Source organism: Sturnus vulgaris, chromosome 1 (assembly GCF_052056855.1).
Source record: "Sturnus vulgaris isolate bStuVul1 chromosome 1, bStuVul1.hap1, whole genome shotgun sequence".
NCBI classification, from domain to species: Eukaryota; Metazoa; Chordata; class Aves; order Passeriformes; family Sturnidae; genus Sturnus; species Sturnus vulgaris.
Window position 1 is genome coordinate 139,403,424 of NC_142243.1, and position 23,353 is coordinate 139,426,776.

At 38.8% G+C, this 23,353-nt stretch overlaps 1 long non-coding RNA gene across 1 annotated transcript; it reads left to right on the forward strand.

Moving 5' to 3' along the window:
* Positions 1-9,633: 9,633 nt before the first annotated feature.
* LOC148225557 (uncharacterized) lies at positions 9,634-20,696 on the forward strand. Its single transcript, XR_015804818.1, has 2 exons — positions 9,634-9,918; positions 18,767-20,696. It is a non-coding gene; the product is annotated as an uncharacterized LOC148225557 (long non-coding RNA).
* Positions 20,697-23,353: the final 2,657 nt, after the last annotated feature.

Below are 23,353 nucleotides of genomic sequence, written 5' to 3' on the forward strand. Positions count from 1 at the left end.
TTTAATGAGCAAGTGAGGTTATTTATATGGAAAGACACATGAATCACTGACTGGATCCATCTGGTGGACTCACTGTCATTCCCTTAAAGTATGAAAAAGATGTTAAATCTATATGCCCTATTGAATTAATATGAATAACTAGTTTGATCCTAATACACAAATAAAATATATTAGATTTGCTAAAAAGATCAGAAACAAAGTTTACCTATTGGACTGAAGCATCTTTCATACACAACTATAACTTGAAATCAAACAAACATTAGTAAAGCTGAAGTTTCCAGCAATTTTTAATATGGGAGTAGTATTTTCATAAAGATGCCTCGTCTCTGATCTCATGTTCACTGCCATGTTCAATCCATCATAAAAAGGACAAAATGATTATATATATATATATTATATAATGATTAATATGAGGATCCACAAAGTCCCCTGTTCCTTTGGGATTGATCTGAACACTCTCCTCTTTTACACATTCACGCTGGTTTGAAAGCAGTTTCAGCCAGACTGAAAAACTGCTGAAGTCAATGGAATTTCTTCTTTGCCAGGATTTCCCCCCTCTGTAGTAGCTGCATAAATTTTCATGAATGTGGAGGACTCTGTCAAAGCAGCTTTTAGAGCACCCCGATGCAGCTGCAAGGAGCCCTTGCTGGGGCCAGGTCATCCTTATATAAGCACAGGAAAGGGCTGCTGCCAGCACAAATCCATCATTCAAAGATCCTCCAGGAGCCTGCAGACAGCCCAGCTCTGTCTCCTCAAGTTAAAGACAGTCTTTATCTTGAGCTGTGCACTTGGCTACTGCATCTTCTTCTTCCTCAGTTGTCAAGACCTGGCATGCCTGGCTCTGCTGCTTTATCCCTGCCATTCCCTGCACAGGGCTCTGAACCTTCTGCCTGGCCATGCTCTGCCTTGCCCCCACAGACCCCACCAACCTGTTCTGTGCTCCCTGTTTCTGGTGGCCCTAAACTCATGTCCTCATACTCCTGGTGTACAGGACAAAGGATGGTTATCAGTGTCCTAATCATAACATGGAATGTTTCCTCTATCCAGTGAAATACATTTTATCCAACACTGGCTTGGTGCCTAAGTGAAGCTACAGAAGCTGAAAGCAAGCTAAAGTTTAGGAGAATGGAAAAGGGCACCAGGCAATCAGAGAGTCTGTCACTGACTCATTACTTGCTCAGACCACCCTAAGACAGAGATGCTGCAGCTACAGCAGAGAATTCCCACATGCACAAGCTGGGTGATCTTTGCCAACCTATAAGGATCTTAATATAAATCCTCATATCTGCCCTCCCTTGGGTCTGTCTTGTAGAGCAAGCACTACTGACTGCTTTGTACCCACATGGAAGCATCTCCAACAGATATTTTATCAATTACCTCACCGGAACGTTTTCACATGAATACTGCAGTGTGAAATACCATTGGCTCTGTGATTGTGCACTAAGGAGAAACTACAGTTCATCTGTCCTTTCCTGAAGCCAGCAGGAGAGCAGTGCTCATTTCAGTGGAATTATGTCAGCTGACCCTGCTGAAAACCTGGTGGTGTGATTATTTTATGTGGCCAGAGTAAGCTGAATATGTAAATGTGGTATTAGAAAGATAGGAAGATGCATACTAATAGTTTAAAGATTGGAGAAGATGATCCCTGAGGATCCTTCAAAACTGGTATTCTATGGTATTTTATAATAGCAGTAAATTTATCACTGTTCATATCCTCATATTAACTATAAGGAAATTAATAAGTTTTGTGTTTTGCCTGTGAAAGGCCTTCTGCGTTAAGGATGATTTTTTTCTCTTTAATGCTCCTGGGATTCCTGAACAGCTGTCAGCTGTATCTGAACAGAAGAACATGTCTATTAACATGTCTATTGCCAAGCAGAAATTGCATTATACACTGCTGCATCTGTTAATTGCATTAGTCAGTATTTACAATTCAAATAACATAAGCATTCAAAATTGTGTTGTTAATATGTGGTAAAATTTAATGTCTTAATTTATCATTTCAAAATATGCATTTGGTCTTGGTTTGGTTAAAAGACTCTAATGTTACCTAAATGGAAAGCACCTACAATTCCAATTTAGTTTCATGATTTACTTAAGAAAATAATACTAGTCAAATACAATACTAAGATTACCCTTAAGAAGTTCTTACAGAACATATGGAATATAGTCATGGTTTAGAGTACTATTGGAATAAATAGCTGCTTATGGCCCAGAATTACCCTTGTGATGTCTCATTTCTGTTTCAATGAACTCTTGAGTTCAAAGATTCTATGCTACTATTAAGCTAAATTGAAGTTTCATACAATCATAGAATAGTTCAGGTTAGAAGGGAAATTCAAGGATTATCTGGTCTGACATTTTGTGGGAAAGGAAGCCTCGGTGAGATTACCTAGCATTGTGTCCAACTGCAATTTGAAATTGCATCCAAACAACATTTCCATCCAGTTCAGTTTTTAAAACCATGGAAGAGGATTAATTCTCACTGTTTTCACAACCTTCTATCAATTTAAATGGAGTCAGGATTACTTCCTGAGAGCCAGAACTCCATCATGGGGTGTTTAGCAAATGGTAATAACTTCTTTGGGAGGTGGTGGAGTCACTGTCTCTGGGAGTGCTCAAGAGGCTTCTGGATGTAGCACTTGGGATTGGTTAAGGGGTGATTATGGTGTGCTGATTTGATGGTGGAACCAGATGACTTTAAAGCTCTCTTCCAACCTTGATGACTTTGTTCAACTTTTAATTCAACTTTGCCATTAGAGGTTCTAATTATTTATGCTTTCATTGAGGAATGTATATCCCAGCTGTCAGTCTTCTGAATGTCATTGCACACGAACATCATTGTGATTTCAGAACAGCTCAAACTATCAAAATGACTTACTTAGGCTTACTCTTGAAAATTCCCTGTGGACAGCAAACTAACAAATTATCCCTTTGGTAGTTATCTTCCTGTGCACTTGAATAAGATTTTTGTGCCGCCAATTAGTCAGTTTAATAATATTTGTCAAGTTGTACTTATGAGCAATTGTGCAATAAAACCTCTTAATTATGTTTTGTAAAGTTTCAGTGTGAGAATTGGATGAAAATCCTTTTGTTATAATTCAGACTTGGTAGAGAGTGGAGCAAGATCACAGCCTGACCTGTGTACATTGCAGATAAAGCTATGCCACCAAGGAAGTACTCAAAAGGATTGTAAGTAACAAAAGAGAAGACAGGCTTAGCCCAGAGAATGGTTAAGAAATTAGTCACTCCCTCCTGAAAATAGAGGAAAAATGTTAGGAAGCCAGACCTCTCTGACTCTGAGCCTCATTAGTGGTTGTAGACATCAAAGATGCTCCACACCTAACTAAATCTGAACAGCTACAGGTGATGGGAGTTTCAGCTGGTGCACCAGTGGGAATTAGACCATTTACTGTGTGATGTTTAATTAAACTTAATATTTCATTTTGTGGTGTAAAATGCTATGTCAGGTTCTTCAGTTTTGTTTTTTTTTTTTTAAGTAACACTGAAAATGTTAAACTGTGTGAAAATATCTGTAATGATGTATCCAGAGGTGCTGTAGATTAAGGGTGTTTTCCTCACCTGTTGTTAAACAGGAGAAATAGCACTTTTACCCAGGATTCGTCTGGTGGCTGCTGAGAGTCACCATAGAACATCAGAAATTGGCGAGGCAGAGTGGAAAGATCTTGCTGTTTCGTTCTCCACTGTGTATGAGCTGGAGGCAGATACTGAAAACTATTTTAGAAGCTGTAGAGATCTGAAGGAGGGAGGATTGACTGCCTTCCTATAATAGTTTCACTACTCTTTGCTTCCAATGGTTGATGTCACTATAGATAAATTAAGGGAATTTAACTTACTGCACGACTACACAAAGCTTTCTAAGGATTGGAGGTTTATTTGGTTTCAGAAACTGCATCATTTTTAGATTATGCTATCCCTATACACAGTCTGTGAATGTAATCTGGAAATTTCTGGAAAGAGGAGAAATATAATTTAAAAAGTTATTTGAAAAACTACTGTTTAAGTTATTAAACTGAATCACCTGTGTGACTACTGTTGATTTGGTTCCCTAAATTTGGACTTGACATTTCTTTCTCGCCAAATAAATTTCATGAGAAGACTTGTAATTTTGCAGCCTAAATTTTATCCAAGTGCTTTCAGAAAGGCTTAATGAAGGAGAAGCAGTGGCATATGGACATAAATAGAATTTAATCCATTTTAACATGTCTCTCAACTTATACAATGGACAAAATATTTCCAGCAATCCAAAACTTCTATTATAAATTTCCAGTAACTGTGGAAGAAATATAGTAACCACCAAAATTTTCAGTGGCAAAGACAAGGGGTAGTGGATGTTCACTTCCGGGTGTCCTGAACTGAATGCTTGGATCCCTTTCCACCCCTAGTAACAGCTGGCAGAAATGGAACCTTATAGTTTGGGAAATTAAATTCTCTCTAGAAACTCCAGGTGAGGCAAGAGTCTCACTGTGCTGAGAAAAGTCTAATGTAAATATTATACAGACAGTTGAGAAAGTATATTTAAATATTTTCTGAAAGCCACTTCACCTTCAGTATCCACTTGATTGTTTTTTTAAATAAAAATATCAAAATGGACGTTTGAGAGGGTAAGGCCAATGTTACTAATGCTGTTTGTGTGTTCCAGTTTCAGATAGGAAAAGCTGCTCTGTGAGCTGCAGAACGAATGTTTAGATCTACTGATCATCTCATGTGTGGTTTACTCTCCACAGTATTTAATCTTTAGGAAACAGTAGAACGACCATTAGGTTAATCAGTATGCCTTTCTAGACACTTGAGTAGAGCCCCATTCTTTCCCTTAAATGACTGGTACCTGTAAAAGAGATGTAGCCTAATCTGTAATTCACAAGGTAGGACAGAATAGGCTTTATCACCATCATCAAAGTGCTTCAAAGCAGTAAACACACTCACCTGTTCCCTGGAGTGCCAGGTAGGAAACAGACTCCATCCTGCTAAAGTGACAGGCCTGGAAGCAGGGGCTCCCACCACCAGGGAGAGGAGAGACCCCAGCCCTGTGCAGGCTGTAGCTGGTGCTCAGCAAATCCCCCAGCATGAAAGAAACTCTCAGCAAATCATCTCGTGAGAACACAGACCATCAGAAAAATGCAGTTTGTCATTGCTTGCCTCTTCTTGGCAAGGGTTCTCTTCTTGATGGGTTTTTATCAAAAATTGAGTGAAACTCTGGTTTTGGTGCTCCCCACATATATTTTAAATCTAGTTAATCTATTTTTGTGGCAACTGGAAACAACTCATTTTTAGAGCTATGGGATATAAAAATATGTGAGTCATATTTCTACGGAAATTGCACAGTCCTGTGCAGTTGAATAACTATTATCAAGTCTATTATAAACTGTATGATAAACTATTATAAAACCTAGATGGAATAACTGTCTCCTGAGAATGAAATTTAATTAAGTACTTGGAGACAATTTGAATTGGTGGAGCTTAAAATGAAATTAAAACTAATTATGAAATACTCACATAGAGTTTTGGATAAATTGAAAAGAGAAAATTTAATTGACAAAAACTAAATCAAGGGTATGTCCTGGGAACAGATATTGTTAAATAAAAACAAAAGACAATTAGAATCTTCTGAGGTAGAAGAGAATTTACATAACATCGACAATGTCATAATTACTATAAAAACCCTAAGTGCCTGTAGAGTGTTTCACTAATTGAAATATCCAAGTTTTTTGAAACTGAAGATATGCTGGGATGGCTTCACCCAGGTTCTTTAAAGGAGTGTTGACCTAATGCTATTTTTGCACAGCATTTTTTGAGTTCTGACTTGCAATGCCTTAAAGAAAGCTGTTTTCAGAATGTTTTAGAGGTTTTTGAACCGGCACCATTTCAAAGTGGTGCACCTCAGAAGTGTGCCAAAGCAGTTGTTACTCTTCACAGCGTTGATCTTCTATAAGAATTTTGTGTTTATCTGTCTCCAAAATGTGGACATATTTTAAAATTAATTTTGTGAGCAACAGCGCTTCTCTCTTCAGCCCTGACAAAGCTAAGTGGGTGTGGACTGCAGTTACAAATACCCAAGACATTGCACTGTATTGCATTGCAATGTGTAAAATGTATTGCAGAGCAATGTGTCTCTGAGGGCTAGCTCAGAGGAAGAATAGATTTCTTAGGATTTAGATAAAATTTTCATACCTAAAGTAGTACGAGCAAGGGAAGTCTAGTCAGAAAAATCAAACCTGCCATTCAGACCATCTTGACATAAACACCAGATGCTTGACTGTCCAAAAGTTCTTTCGATGAAATCACAGTAACAACTTGTGATTTGATTATCTAAATATGGTGACCCATCATTAGGGTGTTCCACAGTATCCTGTCTAACCTCCTGCAGTATTTGTTGCAAAAGTTCTTGAGTCTCATGTAACTGCTCCTGTCATGTCTGACAGTCCTGTACAAGTATCCTAGAGACACCTTGGATACACAAGAGCATCTCAAATGGCATCAGATTCTTCTTGTCAGGGCAATAATTCAACACTTACAAGTCTGCTGACGCAGCAAAATTTTCAAACCTAACACCAGGTGTTTTGACATCTTAATTTATTGGCAAATCCCATACATTGACTGGCTTAGCTCAGCTGGCTATGTGTAGGTGGCCATTAACAGCTGAGGACCCACTGGGTGCCTGAGATGTTAATGAAAAGCTGCAGATATGACACAAGCTCTCTGAGAGGCCACCACGTTCCCCAGGTGACAGCTGCCAGAGAATGGTCTCAAGAGCCCAGGTGCATCAATGAATCTTAGTGGTCTTGAGTAGCTTCACCTGAGACCTCCACCTCACCCAGGGGCTCAGAAGCATTATTAAATGCAGATGTGAAGTTTTGGTCTCTGCCTCAGCTGAACAGGAGTGCTGTTTTCCAGCCCTGTCATAGCTTTGCCCTGCCAGACCTTGCAGCTGAATCCTGCCCCAGAGAGGTACACTGAACACTATGTCTGCTTTCTGTAATTACATCAGCTTCTTTCAGCAGTAGGTCACAAATGGCCTAAAAGACATTTTCAGGGGAAGCAAAAATGTGAATCCAGGGAGAATGTTTCCATGATCATCACTGTGAGAGTGCCTTCTCCCCATCTCTTGGAGTTTTGTCTGTCTGTGTTCAAAGGCACCCTAGAGTCAGTGCAGCTCCATTATCAAGATACAGACTTTCCGATACAATTCCATAAAAAATCTGTGTTGTGAGTTGTTCAAAAGAGTAGGCTGTATCTGGCTGTATCTGGAGCACTAGGGAATTTAAATGATAGCATTTTCGCCAGACCTTATGTTTGAAAATATTCTGTTTTATATCTTCTCAGAAGGGAATACTAAGATGTCGTTAATTCAATTCAAAATCTTGTAAACACAGTACATCACATGATACCTGAAATCCTCTTTTGGTACAGCTCAAGAGGATATAGACACCCCAATACACTTCTGCATCACAGAAGCATACCATCAGGAATGACACAGGAGACAGTGAATGGTCCTGTTTGTTTCAAGGGAGAGATAACTATGGGCTATCTTACACCACTTTTTTTTTTTCAAGTAGTTCTGCAGCAGAGAAAAATGTGGAGGATTATTTACAAGACAGGCTGTTGCAGCCCATTGACTCAGACCCTGTGCTATTGGCAGCTGAGGAAAGATGTGCAGCCAGCACTGAATCATCTGGTTGTGATTCTCTCCATTTGTATCCTGTCCAGCATGTTTTTGAAGCATCTCTTTAGTACAGCTGGCAGAATGACTTTTCACTGGATGCCCTTTCACAATCACAAAGGTTGTAGAGGAACAAGGCTTTAGGCTCCAAAATCAGAAATCTGTAGTAAAATCTTCACTAAATAGCACTGCTTCTGTTCTCAGAGCAGGCCTGGCCTTGCTGCTGAGTGTCCAGTTTCTGGGATTCAGTGTCCCACTCTGTGCTCTTTTAATATTAGCATGTGATCTCTAAATGCTCCCTTCTGGGGTCTCCTGGAAAAGACTTGAGGGAGCACCTGCTCCTTTTAGCCTGTCCATTTGGTTGTGCTTAGCCCATTTTTCCACCTCAGCAAGGCAGTGCTTGAGGGTATATCCTGCCACATAAAGGAACACGGGTTTGGGAGCTGGGAACTGGGCACAAGTGAATAGGGACAAGAGTTTTTCATGGACACCCTCCCAAATAATCACTGGGAGTTCATAATCACGGGGTGATTCAGAGTCCTTCCTCCACAGCTGGGCCACATGTCTGGTGCCATATGAGACCCTTTTTTTTTTTTTATCCAGGGGCATTGGCTAGCAGTGAGCTATCCCTGGATGCCTCACCAGTACTGCCAAGGACTTCCAGTTTGTGAGGGTGCATCTGGACAAATGACAGGTCCTTCCATTCCAGCCTTCTTTTTCTACTTTAAGCATTATTCTCTATAGTAGATAGAGTGCTGTTAGTCCTTTTACAAATTTCCTTTTTATTTCTGCTGTATAAGAATGGGCGAATAAATGACCACAAGGCACCAACCTGTTTTGATTCAGTATCAGTCAAAATGCTTCCCACTGGTGATGCTGGTGTTTGTTAGAGCATGTTCCCACTCAGAGGGGCATGAGGGAAGTGGGGAAGTCACAGTGTCCCAGTCAGAGACGTGAGCACCAGCCCCAGCCCCCCAGTGCTGTCCCAGGAGCATCAACTCCACAAGTCGGGTGAGACCCAGCATTGTGAATCCCCAGAGATGTGACTCTCTGGGGCCCTGCACAGACTTTTGGGGGATTCCCTGTCGTGGAGGATGGAACTCATTATAAGATGCTGAGAGGAGCACTCTGAGGTTGTGCAAGAGGATATAAGGGGCCAGCTGCCTGTGAACAGTGTGCTGGTCAGTACTTTTGTGTGGCCATGCCCTTAGCCCAGCCAGCATGGTCTGTCCTGTCATCTCATTGAACTCCAATACTCACTCCTTTCCTGGGTGTGTGCTCTCTGTTCTCTGTGCTGAGTGTGTTTGAGGCTCAGACCATGGGCCAGAGGCTCCTGTGTGTCTGTGGTGCCACAGCTGGGGAGACGAGAGCATGGGTGCACGTCAGCATGTGGCTGACAGCAAATATCACACTGCATTCCCCTTTGCCCATAACAAGGCTTGGAGTGTAAAACGGTGATAAACAAATGAATCAGGAGGAGATGCAGTGACTGCATTAGGCTCCTTGTGTTTGGAAGAATTTCTGAGGTTCACTCACAGCACAGAGCAGGGATAAGTCACTGGCAGGGAAGCTGAACAGAGTGGTCAGTCAGGTTTTGTAAACAAAGCTTTCTGACTCGTAATATTTCTTTGTTGTTCTGATCCAGTTTAAGTCACTGAATCGCAATTTAAAAAATAAATTTAAATTATGGACAATGTAACAGTTGATACCATCAAGGCAACTCCTGAGTAGAGCAGGTGGTGTTTGTACCCCCTCCTTTCTTGGGTGTGCTGCCAAGAAAGCTGATTCAGGTCCGTCTTCAAGGAGGGAAGCCTGCCACTGCACATGCTGAATCAATGTTCTGCTCGAATGCCCTCAGAAGTTCTCCTGAGGACCTCCCTAAATCCCATCTAAGTGGAAGCTGGTGGTTTGAACCTGCAGGTTCCCTTTCTGTAGATGCTGTCAGATCTATCAGGTCTCATCTTGAATTCCTCACTGAACACTCAGCTGCCTTCTCACCAGGTCCCCAGCCTCCATGAGGCTCCTTGGTATTGGTGGGGGGGAAGTGGAGGAGACCCTGTGCAGAGGTGGGGTTTTGCTCTTCATGAAGGAGGAGCCTTGCCAGAGAGGACTTTGTTTAGCAATGCCCTGTGTCCTGCTCCTGTCCCTTCCCCTGAGCATGCTTGCAGGCTGACCTCAGACAGTGCCTGGGGTATCAGGCTGGGAAAATCTGCATCCTACATCTGGAGGTGACCTGGGTAAGCTGGGTGGGGCACACATGATCTGTGACTGAATCTTTTTTGATTTTCGTTTGTTTGGACTCTGTTTTCGTGGGCATCAACCTTACCATTCTGTTTAGAGCTCCAGAGTTTCATATCTATTTTCTACTGGTATTTCCCAGAAGTTCTGAAGCCTGTGTTCTTGTGCTGGGCTAACAGCAGTGTGTGCTGTGTTAGGTGTGTGGGACACCTGACAGACTAAAATGTATCTGAAGACTGCAGCTGGCTCCCTCTTGCTTCATACTTCATTCTTGTTTTTTTATGCAATGGGAGCTCCCTAAAAGTGAAAAACACTCAACTCTTTATCAGGTGAGTTAGAGGCTGCAGATAAAAAGAGAACCCTGCAGATAAAAAGATTAGCCCTTTAAAATCAGATTTTAAGCTGAATGCTGATTTTACAAAAACTTGTACAATTGAGAAAGCAGGTAGAGACATGGCCAGGTTAAAGGCTTCAGAGCTGCTAGGTTTTTTTCTTGATTTCTGTGTCTTTTACCTTCTTTGCCTAGCAAAATAATGCTAAGATGAACATTAAGGTATAATTTATGAGACAGTGGGCTGCATGCATTAAGAAAAAAAGCTCAAAGCTGCAGCTGTTTATTTATCTCTGACATTAATGTAAACAAATGCACATAATTCATAATAGAAAGAACACATTGCATTCTTATGTGAACAGTTCAATACCTAATTCTGATTTCCTAAAATGCTTTTGATTTCTCTGTGGAATTTTTTTTTGTTTGGATCTTTAATTAGTTCACAATGACCTCAAGATTTGGTTAATTTTACCCTTACTTATTTAAATTAAACTGTAAATAGAAGGATAAAGTGAATTTAAAATCTCCTTTTCAAAATGTCTTTGAACATTTGCCTAATATTAATGATTCTGGTTTTTTTTTTTTGTAAGATACTACGAAGAAATGCACATTGTAAGAACTCAATAGGATCTATTTTAAGGAAAGAAAAATAAACAGCAACACCCTTCAAAACCCAAAGATTAACATATGTTAGTGATACATTCAGATAAAGAGCCATCAAACCTTTTTTTCATAATTTAGGATATAGGAGTTTGTACCTCTTTTCCATGAACAGAAGTCACTACTTCAGTATACTCACCTTTGGGATTATTGTTTTCTCTCTTAAATGATTTCATCAGCAAATTTGATTATGGCTCCCATCTGGCATTTCTTACATAATGCTATGCCTTTGCTTTAGTGCACTCATTAAGGTAATTATAAATCAAAGTAATTTCTGAAAATAAACCTGCATGCAACTACGATGTTCCTAAAACTCTGTTACTGTTTGTATCTATGGCACTGAAACTATCAGGACTAAAGGTTCTTCACTGCTTGGCTTTTTTTCTGCTTGTTAGGATGCTTTTGCCACTTGTTATTTTAGGCTTGTTGCTCTGATTGTTTAGGGAGGAAAAAAAGCAAGGTCTCCTAAATGTATTAAAAGGCACTGAAAATGCCCTATAATCCTTTTAAAAGCAAAAAAGACTTTTGAAATCAAATAAGTGACTGCTTTTGAATCCAGCTGTGAGTTCTCCTACAGCCAGCACCTAGAGAGCCCACATCAGACAAGATAGCTATATCAATAGTGCAGAATTTCTTTAGTGGTTTTATCCAGTCCTATTCCTACAGTTTCATGAGCAGCTTCACCCTTCATCTCATCCCAGTTTCCAGTTGACAGTTTATTATCTTAAATCTGAAAAATCTTAAATCACTCATGTTAGTTTTTCCAGATGAAGTGTCCTATGATCTGCTTACTGTTGGATGGATGGCAAAGAGAAATCCAGAAAAAAAAATTCCCTCTGGAAAAAAGACCAAGTTTTGTCTAATATTTTCTGATCTGCCTTTCAAAGTATGCCTTCAAAATTTTCTGTATCTAATATTGCCATACTTTCAGATGTGAGACACCATCCTATTCTCCTCTCTATTTCAGTTGACTTCTCTTCATTTTTCTTCCTTTTGCCTTATTTTGTTCTGTTTTCCTTTCTCCCCTTCTAACTTCTCACACTTCTTTTGTTCTTTCTAGTGCAGTAGCTCATTATTTACACTTTAATCTTCCTTGCATTCCTCTTCTGTTTCCCTTATCCCTTTTAATTGTAGCCATCACCGTTTACATGATCTTTTGCCTCATGTGCCAGATCTCCTAATTTTGGGACATCATACTGGTTTCTAATTCTTATCAAACACAAAGAGTTGCTGCTCAGCCCTTTCTGCTATAATTGTATTAGGGAACTTCATGACTCTCCTTGTCCCAGCCTAGCTGCCAATCTTACTTCTTTTAAGGTAAGTCTTTTGAGACAAGAGGAGCTAGAAAGCCAACATATTTTTATTTTATGGATAAACTTTGCCTCTAAAATCTATGGCATATGAATAAAACCTGAGAGATATTATGTTAATGCTCCACAGTCTACTTCAGAGACTTTTATTTGAGTCAACTTTTATTTTTGCTCTATGAATTCCTCAACTGCAGCTTTGTGGTGTGATTTCTGAGACCAGTACCTCATGAAAAAACACATATAATAAGAAATCCTCTAGCCTCTTAGTGGTATTATTTTTCCTTTGTACCTCAGAATGGTACATTAATGTCACAAAAAACTGAAACAGCAATTCCTCCACTAACTGTTTGTAGAAATACCTCCTTTCAAAAAATTCATTCCTCTGCCAAGTAAGCAACTAAGTCAAAGGCAATTACTGTTACCCCCCAACAACAATATATTAATGGATGTCGTCTTAAATGCATAAAGGAGAATTTAATCACTTAAAATTTAATATTTTATAATGAAATTTGGGCATCAGAATCCATGAAGCTGAGAATATGCCCAGACATAAGTCATTCATCACTCTAGAGATATCAAATTGAATATATATTGGACAAAAGGGTGTTATCAACGAATTTATATCTGTGAAAGCATCTGCACATAAGTTATTTACTTCTGAGACAATGCTATCTCACTCATTTGGATGAGTAATTGTAAGCAGTTTCTCTGTGAAATGCTGTTATGGTTGATGTATTTCACAGACAGAAAAGAGTATTATATTTTAATATTTCTTCTTTGTGTGGTACATTCTCATTTCCCTGTAGCTCTCATTAGCATTTCCATCTATTGTGTTAAATTTAATACCCTAATCTCTGAAGTCCTATTAAAAACAGTCCGCATCACAAGTATTTATTGACACAAGAAAGGGGTTCTTGTTAGGTTATGCTGCTCATATTGCTAGAACAGCTTTAGCTGTCAGAAGGAGACATTTCTTTGGCTAACTGCTGCCTCAGATTATATGGTCAGATGACCTTGTGGCAATATTTATCAGCTTTTAATAATCCACTGTTTTATGAATGGAGGAAGAAAATAGACAAACACAAAGTGATGAAAGCTATCATCAAAAGTTTTTTCTTTCAGTCAGCTCTTAATTTAGGAATTTTTCAGAGCAACTAGCTGTAATACTGTGTTTAAAAGAACAACTTATAATGCATAATTTCAATTGCTTCTTAATAAATTAAATTGAATGTATTTGAAGAAAGTCAAATTTGTTTCAGCATGCTGAAGATCAGGTCCATTCAGCATTTAGAGAAGTGAAATTTGCTTGAAACTTCCCAGTTCGGCACCAATGCTCCACAAGTCCGTCTGCATTCTTATTTAAGAATGGTCACTGAACTCCCTTGAAGGCAAATTCTTCAACTATCCAGACTGTTTCAATCCTGAGAAATGTCAATGACTTCTTATATACGGGCTAGGAGAGCTGGAAGCCCTGAGAAAAGCTGCACAGAGAGTCACTGCTCCTCATTGTGCCCCCTTGAATTGTGTAAACCAAAACTCCAGGCTTGGGTGGGTCCTCATGCCCTGCAGAGTTTGGTGCATGGGCTAACCCATGCACCCTCATCAGCTACATCCTGGTAAACTTCCTAAAGGCTTTTTAGTTCATCAAAGGACCATCTCTTTTTGCCAGTGAGTTGTAAGCCAGAAAGATGCTTGCCTGAATATAAAATGAATCCCACTGAAAGCTTTAACAAGGGAGGACCACATGCATAACTATGGCTTCAGCCAGAAACTGCCTTCCTTTTAAATGACTACTGAGCCACTTGGGTGATAGGCAGCATCTCTGCAACACTCACACTTTTCAAGACCTGTGATTTATGGAGACAGTTTACCCTGCCAAGGGCTTCTGCTCTGCCCCTGCTACCCAAATGACAAAATCAATGTTGTCAGAAGACCAAATTTTACATAACAAACTCCTACACCTTAACAATATAAGAGTGACGATTTTAGGCTAGACCTAAGGTCTCATCTCTCAGAGTAACCAAGTGGATATCTTGTGAAGAACATGTTACATAACAAGGCAATTGTACATACTGTTTACTTTGGGTACTTCCCCAGCCTCTGTTTTGCAGTCCATGTTACATATATATATATTTTAAGCAATGTTTAATGGTTTTCTCTTTGACTAACTTGTTGAGACTTCTCAAATCCATCCTGCTAGAAGAAGCTTACATGGTATTGGCCAGTGACAGACCATGTAGATGAGAAATTAGATTACATTAAGCTCTTTGGCTCTTTCCAGTGTGTGGCTGGACTGATTTTCCCTCCATTTTTCCAGGACTGCTCAGTCCAGCTGCGTCTTTGTTAACCAGGTGACAGCAGCATCCATGGTCAGTATGTAAGAACACTGGTACAGATTTAATCAATATAGAATGAGCATAGAAATTGGTACAGAAGCACCAAATAGAAATGTTATCTGGATACAGAGTATCTCATGTTGCAGGGGCCTTGATGCCTTTGTTTGTTCATTTCTGTGCTGGTACTCTGCTCCCCTTTTCTCTGTCTGTGAGGATGAACAGTACAAGGACAATGTGGATCATGACACTGTGCAACCCACACTGCTTTTCTCCCATGACAGGTGATGAAGCACAGCAGTTCAGTGCAGTCTGAATATATCACAATATATCAGAATATATCAGAATGACTGACCCTTTCTGAGTGGCAACATGCTCCCACATCCACTTCTGCAAATAATTTCCCACGTACTTCTTAGTCCCAATATTTCCAGGCTCTGGCAGAAGTAGTTGAGCAAGGATTGCATACAGAGGATGGGAGTTCTTGTGCCTTACCTTTCAGGGGCAGACAGTTAGCAGGCAGTGGCTCACTGAGAGCTGGCCCTGATAACTGTGGGAAGGCGTTGCCCTGAATCTGTTGTAAAATGTTTTTCTGTCCTCTTTTGAGTGACCACTGTGTGGAAACCACTGGCCTGTAGCCTCAGCTCCATGAGGGTCCCCAGGCTGCTCTGGGAATGTGGTGGGACTGTGCTCTGGACAGTGCCAAGCCTCTGTGAGCAGGGACAACTGTCACAAACATTTTGGTATTCTGAACTCAGAACTGAATATTCACAATATGCGGTATTGTGGAATTAAACTTGTATGAAATTTTACTCTCCCATGGACTTCAACAAATTTCCTTCTTGCTTATGCAAACTATGATAGCAGTCCATGACTGTAAGGACTATTCAGTTAGAAGGCAGCCCATGCTCACCCTTTCCTTTTTATAAATACCACCTGCTTCCCTCTGTAATGGATTCTGTCATAGATCTGTTTGAAGAAGATATCTGTGGATTTGGAGAAGATTCCCACTGTTGATACCCAGCAGCAGGAAAACACAGATGACAGAAGGAGATATTTTTTCTGGACCATGAAAATTTAACTCAGTGATGTGATAACAAAAGAAACCTGAAACCCAACAGGAAATTGATAGTGCTTTAGACCCTGAAATCCTTCATGTATTGAGTATGTGCAACATTGCATAAACTATGACAACTTTATATGTTAAGTTTTATATGACGTTTTTCTTATTACTCTGTCACAATTTCTAATTTATGAGAATAGCTCCTCATCACTGCTGAATCACTGCTAGTAACTTAGTGCCATTCCCATTGCTTTCTGCTCACAAAAAGCGGAATAGCAAGATTTTTCCATAGCCTCTGAGTATACATGTTCTCTAATCTTCACTGTTTGCCACTGATTGCAGTTGTCTGCTTGTGATGTGAGAATGAAAGCTGCATTCTCAGTTAAAGAAAACAATGTAAGAGTTCAGCAGTGTAGGCAAGTAAAAGAATTTTTCTTTCCCCATAAAACTGTTCTCATTTTAAGAATGTCTTGCTGAGAAACATGTTAATTAGATAAATCCTCTTCCCTATTTTAAACAACTTTGAACATAATTTGAAGCCATTGCCAAGAAATTCCAACTCAGTTTACATGCATATTTAAAATAACATTATATAGTAAAGCAGAAAGTGAAATCCATCTACTCACCACATCTGTTGTATAAGTTAAACAACACCTCTAACATGGTATTCACCATGAAAAGATGTTGCAGCCATATCAATTGCCATACCCTGGGTCATTATTCAGTGTGGTGTGGTTTAGTGTCCCTGTGAGGCAAATGCTTCTCATCATGCAGCATGCATCAGTGTTCTGTAACATCTCTGGTTTCTTTTTATCAATATATTTAGTTCTGAAAGAATTTTTTTACTCTTCGTAATTACCATTTTCTGTGATCCTATCTGATCACAACATGAGCACATTCATCCCTGAGATATGTTTCTGCAGTGCTACAAAACCCAGAGAAAGGACATTACATTTGTATTTTTCAATGTATACTGAGAACATTTTCTCCACAGTGAAATTTATTTTTTTAAAATAGTGTTTAAGAAGCAATTACTTTGGTATAATTACTAAAAACAAGCAAACAAACCCTTGAAAAAAACAAAATCGGGGTATACTTGTGTTGTTAATTATCCACTTGGCAACCATCAGAAAACATCATTTTTATTTCTGTAAACAATGAATGGTATTGTAGGAGGCATCTGAGCATCCTAGTGATGAAATGGATGAACAGATATTAAAGCACAAATGGGTTTTCTGAAGTGTAACAAAATGCAAAGTTGCAGAGAAACAGAATAATCAGTTGGTTAGTTACAATACACTACCCTTAAATTTCCATTATCAAACTAGATAAATATATTATTTCTTTTATATGTTATATACATATCTCAGGTCTACTTGTAATTAAATATTTTAGAAATTTCATCAAGTGTTTGAGAGAAACATCTCTATTTTCCTTTCCATTTAGTTTGTGTAGTCCTGTTTTTAAAATCAATGTTAACTATTCCATCACCTGCATAGCCAGATTTACTACCTGAATTCAGCTTTATAAGGGAACAAGTAGTAGTCAAATTAATATCTGAATCGGGAACAGAATTCCAGGCACAGACATATGCACATAAGAATATTCAGTATGTAAGCAACTGCTGTGTAATAGACAAGTCTTTAAATTACTTATATGATTTAATTCACTCCAAGTCAAATTAAAGAATCTATTAAGGGAAGAAGAAATAAATTCTTAATAGTATGCCATAAACTATGTGAGATACATAGATTTGCAGTAAAATTAACTCACTTTCAGTGGTCTTTTTTTTGATTTTAATAACAAGTATTAATATCTCAATATAAAGAGTATTAATGAAATGTTAAAGTAGCTTTAAGTTTTACAGTGAAAATTGCCAGTATAGTTATAGTCATAAAAGTGAAGCTGGGGACTGTGCTTTTGTGCTTTCCTTCTTTCAACTTATTTAAAAGGTGAAAAAGATTTCTCACTGGTTTAGCAGTTGGTCTCCTTCTCCAAGCTTCAGTACAGTGAAAAAAATATGTTTTAATCCTTTAATATTCTGTTCATTATGGGCAGCTTAATTTCTGAATAAAAATCTGTACATGCTTAAGAAATATTGCAAATTTTAAAAGTGATGAAAAAATGCAAATTAACAAAATAAACCCAAATATAATTGTATCACAATTACCTCTTAATTATTACTGAGCAGGTCCAGAGCATGAAGCTCAGTCTTCTATTCCCAACTTTTCTGGTTTTTACACATACCATGATTGAAAGTTCCAGTACTTATTGAAGCATTTATTAGTATCAATATTCACCTTTTATCAGAACAAATGTTACCTTAAAGCAAACTAGTTTTATTTTGCTTTTAGTTTACACAGATATGCTAATCAATATAATTGGTCTTCTATCAAACATTAGAAGGTTGAAATTGAATAGGTAAATTAGTTTTCTTGAAGACTCTTCAGGTCACCTTACAGTGGAACAAGGAATTATCTCTCTCTAATGTGCCATTCAGAAGCACAACAGGTCCTCATGAAGACCACATTTCTTCTTCTCCGTATCAAAGAAGTCTTTTGATGGCAATTCTAAAGCACATGTTGCACAACTGGCTTATAACACAAACAAAAATCCTCAATACAGCAAAGCAGGATGGAAAATATAGAAGGGATTTTGAAACAACATTTGTTTTTGAGTGGTGACATGGAGCTAACTGGAAGGAGTGAAATTTGTTCTTGTCTCTTTGTCTCTCAACACATGTACACGATATTTGCCAGATTCTTGGCTCTTACCATGAAGTAGGTAGTCCAGAGAATTTATCAAATGTATTCCATTGTGTGATGCTTCATTAAGCTCCTGATGCCAGAAAAAACATGTTCTGTACTGAAAGCAATTTTCCTAAGAGTGCCATCATTTAGAGCAGGGAACACAGGAAGGTTTGAGAGAAAACTCCTGAGCAGTGGGGCCTCAGAAAGCAGAACAGTGAGGGATAGGGATGCTGAGGGATAGATCTGGGGCTTGTGTAGTGAAATCAGTATCCCTCCTAAATTTATAATATCAAGGTTTCACAACCTTTACTTTTGTTTTGCATTGAAATATGAGTGAACTGGCTGAAAAGGAATGAAGGACGCTAATCTAATCACACTAATAGCCTCATGTTTTCCCTAGGACTTTGGTATTCAGGGATGAAATAAAGGCTACCAGACCAACATTCTTGTAAAGCTGCAGAGATCCTAGCATCCAAGGAGACTGAGGAGCATCACAGGGGAAGGAGCAGTAATCCATAAGCTTTCTTGCTTTGAGAAGTGTGAAGACACTGGAAGGAATCCTTATACAGGAAATAAAAATCCTTTGAAGGTGGAACATCAGTAAAGGAGTCAAAGGAGGGAAAAGGCTGTGGAAAGAGAGTCTGTTTCCTAAACTGGCTTTAAGAGAAGATCCTACATGGAAGAGACTGATCAATTTATCAGCTTCTAAGAAAAAATGCCCCTGGAGAGGAATAATTTCCATACTATGGCATTTTGTTAACAGTAATCTTAGATGAATACTTCATACTGAGCATATAAAACAAAATAGCTGAAATGGTTAAAGTTTTCTGTGGAAAAAAAAACATTGAAAATAAATCTGATCCATTGGAGCCTATTATAACACCCATATCCTCACAGAACAGAACAGATTTGCACTCTCACTGCCATCTGGAATGGAATTATGTTAGCAGTCTCTAAAAAATACAAATTAACTATTTCCTGCATTTCTATAGTGCAATGCTTCCTTTTTCTCTTCGTGTCTCCTGTTTGGTTAATCATGGTAGTCATTGTGTGAATGTCACATTTGCTTACTGTTCATATCAGAAAGAGTAGTAATGTTTGTGGAAGAGATACCTGAAATGTGAAATATAATTTAAAATGAGTCTCTCTCCCATTAAGTTGATGGCCTTTAGTAAGATATAGCTGTAACAGATGCTGCTTAACCTAGATAGATCATATAGTCTTACAACTAAAATGAACATCAGGTATGCATGATCAGTCTTTTACAGGTGTTTAAAATAACATACTTAACATGCAAATTAGGAAAAAACTCAGTCAAAATTTAAGAATTAATTTTTTACTGAAGGAAGAGAAGCCTCAGTAGATCATGCACTTGCCCAAATTTGTCATTACAATTACTGTTCTCTTTTAAAGCAGACCTGCACTTGATGAAGACTTAAATTTGATTGAAAATTTGATTGAATTGATTGAAAACCTAATTTTTTCTCCTTTTTAACTATTTGTTATTTACAAGAAGTTGTGGAGTAGTTTTGCATAAATAAACTTCAGAATGAAGGCTGTTTGTGAAATGCTCACTTCAATGATTCAGTAATTGTGATTCATGTTTTGTAGCTAATCACTCAAAGCACCTGGCATTATTCCCCATCTGTAGAGCAAGACATAAAAAGAGGAATGTATCATTTGCTTTCTGAATTGATGGAAGAAATAGAACTAAAACTTGAAAACTTGATGCAAACATCAAGTTTTGTAAACTTTTTAAGATTATCTGATGCCTGATATAGTCATAAAAAATCAGCAAGGCTAGAGAAATAAGATCATAAATACTTAATCATTTGTCTCCAAAAAAATCCAGAGACATGCTTTGCTCTGGATAGTCTTAAAATCTTCATTGGTGAATTCTCCTCATTCCTTAAGCCTTGCAGATTTGCATCTGGTTTATCCCATGAATGTCTCCATCTGGAGGACACCAGCTACATGGAACTGGAGTTAAAAAAACATTCTGTAAGACATTAAAAATAATTATGCTCAGATTAATTCCACCAAAAATTATGCATTTAATTCTTGGAATTACTTGTGCTGAGAAAGAACTCACAGAGCTGAAGAAGAATTTTTAATTCAGTGAGCAAAGAAAGAAAACAAATTAATTATTATTTCCAATTCAATAAATCTTCCCAGAAAGGACCATCATCATCTTTCCAGAAAGGAGCATAGCTCTCCAGCTGCAGCCCGAATAGATTGATTCAAAGCAGTTGTAACTGGCTTTGCAGTGAAGAGTTTCTCTTAAATCTGTGTATTGAATGGTTAGACAATAAAATTGTTGGAGCCAAAAACGGCTGCAAAGGAATATTTTGTCTCTCCATGACTTTGAGTTCTAAGATTTAAGTGTCTAAATCAGAGCTAGTTAATCTAAAGGTCTCTTCAGCCAATGAAAAATAACAGACAACTTGATTTTAGATGATCCTATTTTAGATAAAATTGCTGCAAATAGTCATTAAGATGAGCTGTGCCAGTGTAAGGGTTTCTACACTGTGCTTATCTAGGGCTAGGGCTAGATTAGACTCTCACTCCTGACTATAATACTGCTCACCCATACTGAGAGTTGTGATGTGAGTTTTAAGGCAGTAGATTAGACCCTCACCTTTCTCAGGTTTTTTTTGCAGTATTATATAGCTGCCTCAGGCATATCAATGCCCTGCAGGAGTTAATGCCAATATAACCCTTTGTTCTAAGTTATTAAGAACAGATAGGGGATATTATTCCAAAGTAAGATGTAGTTATCTTACTCTACAAAGATCATGTCTTCAGATTTATATAGTTTTCAGATTGTAGATGAATGAAATATTTCTGTAGGGCACTATATGTTATGGGTTTTGCAGAATTCCCTAGATGTCTTTAATGAAGATCTCAAAAGACTGATCCCACTCTGTAGATACCATAATTAAATGTTAGTTTTGTCTTATTTCAGAAGGAACAGGGCCCATGTATGTTAATAAATGTGTTGTCATTATGCTGGCAGGTATGCACTGCTTACACAGAAGTAACACTAATTTCTAACCAGATGACCTGGTGGGGCACTGCAGTTTAATCTCTTTCTCACATCTTATGTCAGTCAAAGACTGATGTACTTACACTCCAGAGCAAAACATCCAAATAGCATTTAAATCAGGGAGCCTGAAATGATGGGAAAGAAATACAGTCTGGCAAAGCTTTTGTTTCTAATCATGAAAGCAAGTACTGGTGTGCTATCCATGATCACCAGCATTGTTTACAGGCTTGGTTGCTGTGGTGATGGCATCATATGAATACTTCGATGGGGACTGAATCCTTCCAGCAGCAGAAGTGGTTTTCAAGCAGCCTCTAATTGGTTGTTTACAAAATACTCCATAGTTTTCTGAGCACACAGCCCAACAAAATAGGAACACACTTAGAGAAAGTCTCCAGTATTGCCTTTCGGTGTAGAGAGAAAGTGATTCCAAATTAGAGCAAAAGGAAGGGAAGGGAAGGGAAGGGAAGGGAAGGGAAGGGAAGGGAAGGGAAGGGAAGGGAAGGGAAGGGAAGGGAAAAAGGAAGGAAAAGAGGAGGGGACGGGAGGAGAAATATCAGCTCAATGAAGTGGTCACTGGCATCTCTGGAACCCACACACAGCTGCACAGCTGGGAGCTGGAGTTGTCTCTCCACTGCCAGGCCCCAGAGCAGCCCTGAGATGCTGCTTGAGAGGGCTGTCTACAAGGCACAGACCTGCAGCCCCTCTTCTTGAGCCATGGTTTGGTGTGACTCTACAAACGTCAGGAAGTGTCAGCACACTTACTGAATCAGAAACGGAGGTCTAGCAGCAGTAGCACCTTCCCCAGCATCCTATCACTTTCTTAGATCTGGGTGGTAGCTCTGAAACCTCTCTGCAGCATCTAGAAGGAATATAAACCTTGCTGCTAGGCATCCTGCTAGGAAGTGTAATCCATGGATTGAGGCCCCTTGCAGCAGTTAAGTAGTGAAGGTCCTCCAAAGACATTTTGAACACCAATGCTGGCCATTGCTAACCTCCTCCTTGGAAAGTCAGAATTATGCCTGTCATTTTTTATACCTGAATAAGCATGGGAAATTCATGCTATGATCCCTGGCCTTAAACTGTTTTCTGGGGAATGGAACTAATAAATAAAGCTAATTGCCACTCTTTTGGTGTCCCTGGCCTTTGTGTCTGGACTACACTGCATTAAATTAATGTCAGAAACAACCAGCTCTCAGAGAGCTCTCAGAGCTCTGAGCTCTCCCACAACCAGTGAACCAGTGGTTCACTAATACAATACTTTGTTTTCTTTTACTCTTATTCCCTTATCATAATGCTGGGACTGCATGGAAGATACCAACACTTCTCAGGTATCTAAAGCAAACCTATCACTTAACTTTCGCCCTGGTGTAAAATTTGTCCCAAAGCAAAAAAATATTCTTTCTACAATGTTTTTCAGGAGTCTTTCAGTGCCTGTTCTATGTGCACTGAAGCGGGAATGGAGGAGGTGAGCCTGGCAGACGTTTAACTTGTTTCTGCAGTGCTATGAGTGTTCAGCTGGTTTGTGTTTTAAACAAATGCTTCAGATCTTCTTATTCAAGAAAGGGGAAAAAAGCCTTTTTAAAGTGTGAAGGATTATTAACTATTCAGTTTTCAAAAGGTAAGCATACACTCAGCTACAGTGCTATTTCTCTCACTCAAAGCCAGATCTTATCCAGATGCATCAAAATTTTCCAGTGTTTGAGTTTACACACCTAATGTGGCAAACCAGAACCTGACATGATTAAATGTCTAAGGCTTGCCCAGAATACAAGATGAAGTGAAACTCAAAACTTTAGTTGCTTGCATGGGAGTTGTACTCTGGATTACTGAAAGCATTTAGTACCTGTACCTGGATTTCATATTCTAGACTTCTCTTACCTCTTCTATAGTTTCTGATTTTTTTGTTTCCCTTAGCCTAGTCTCAAACTACACTTCAGTCTT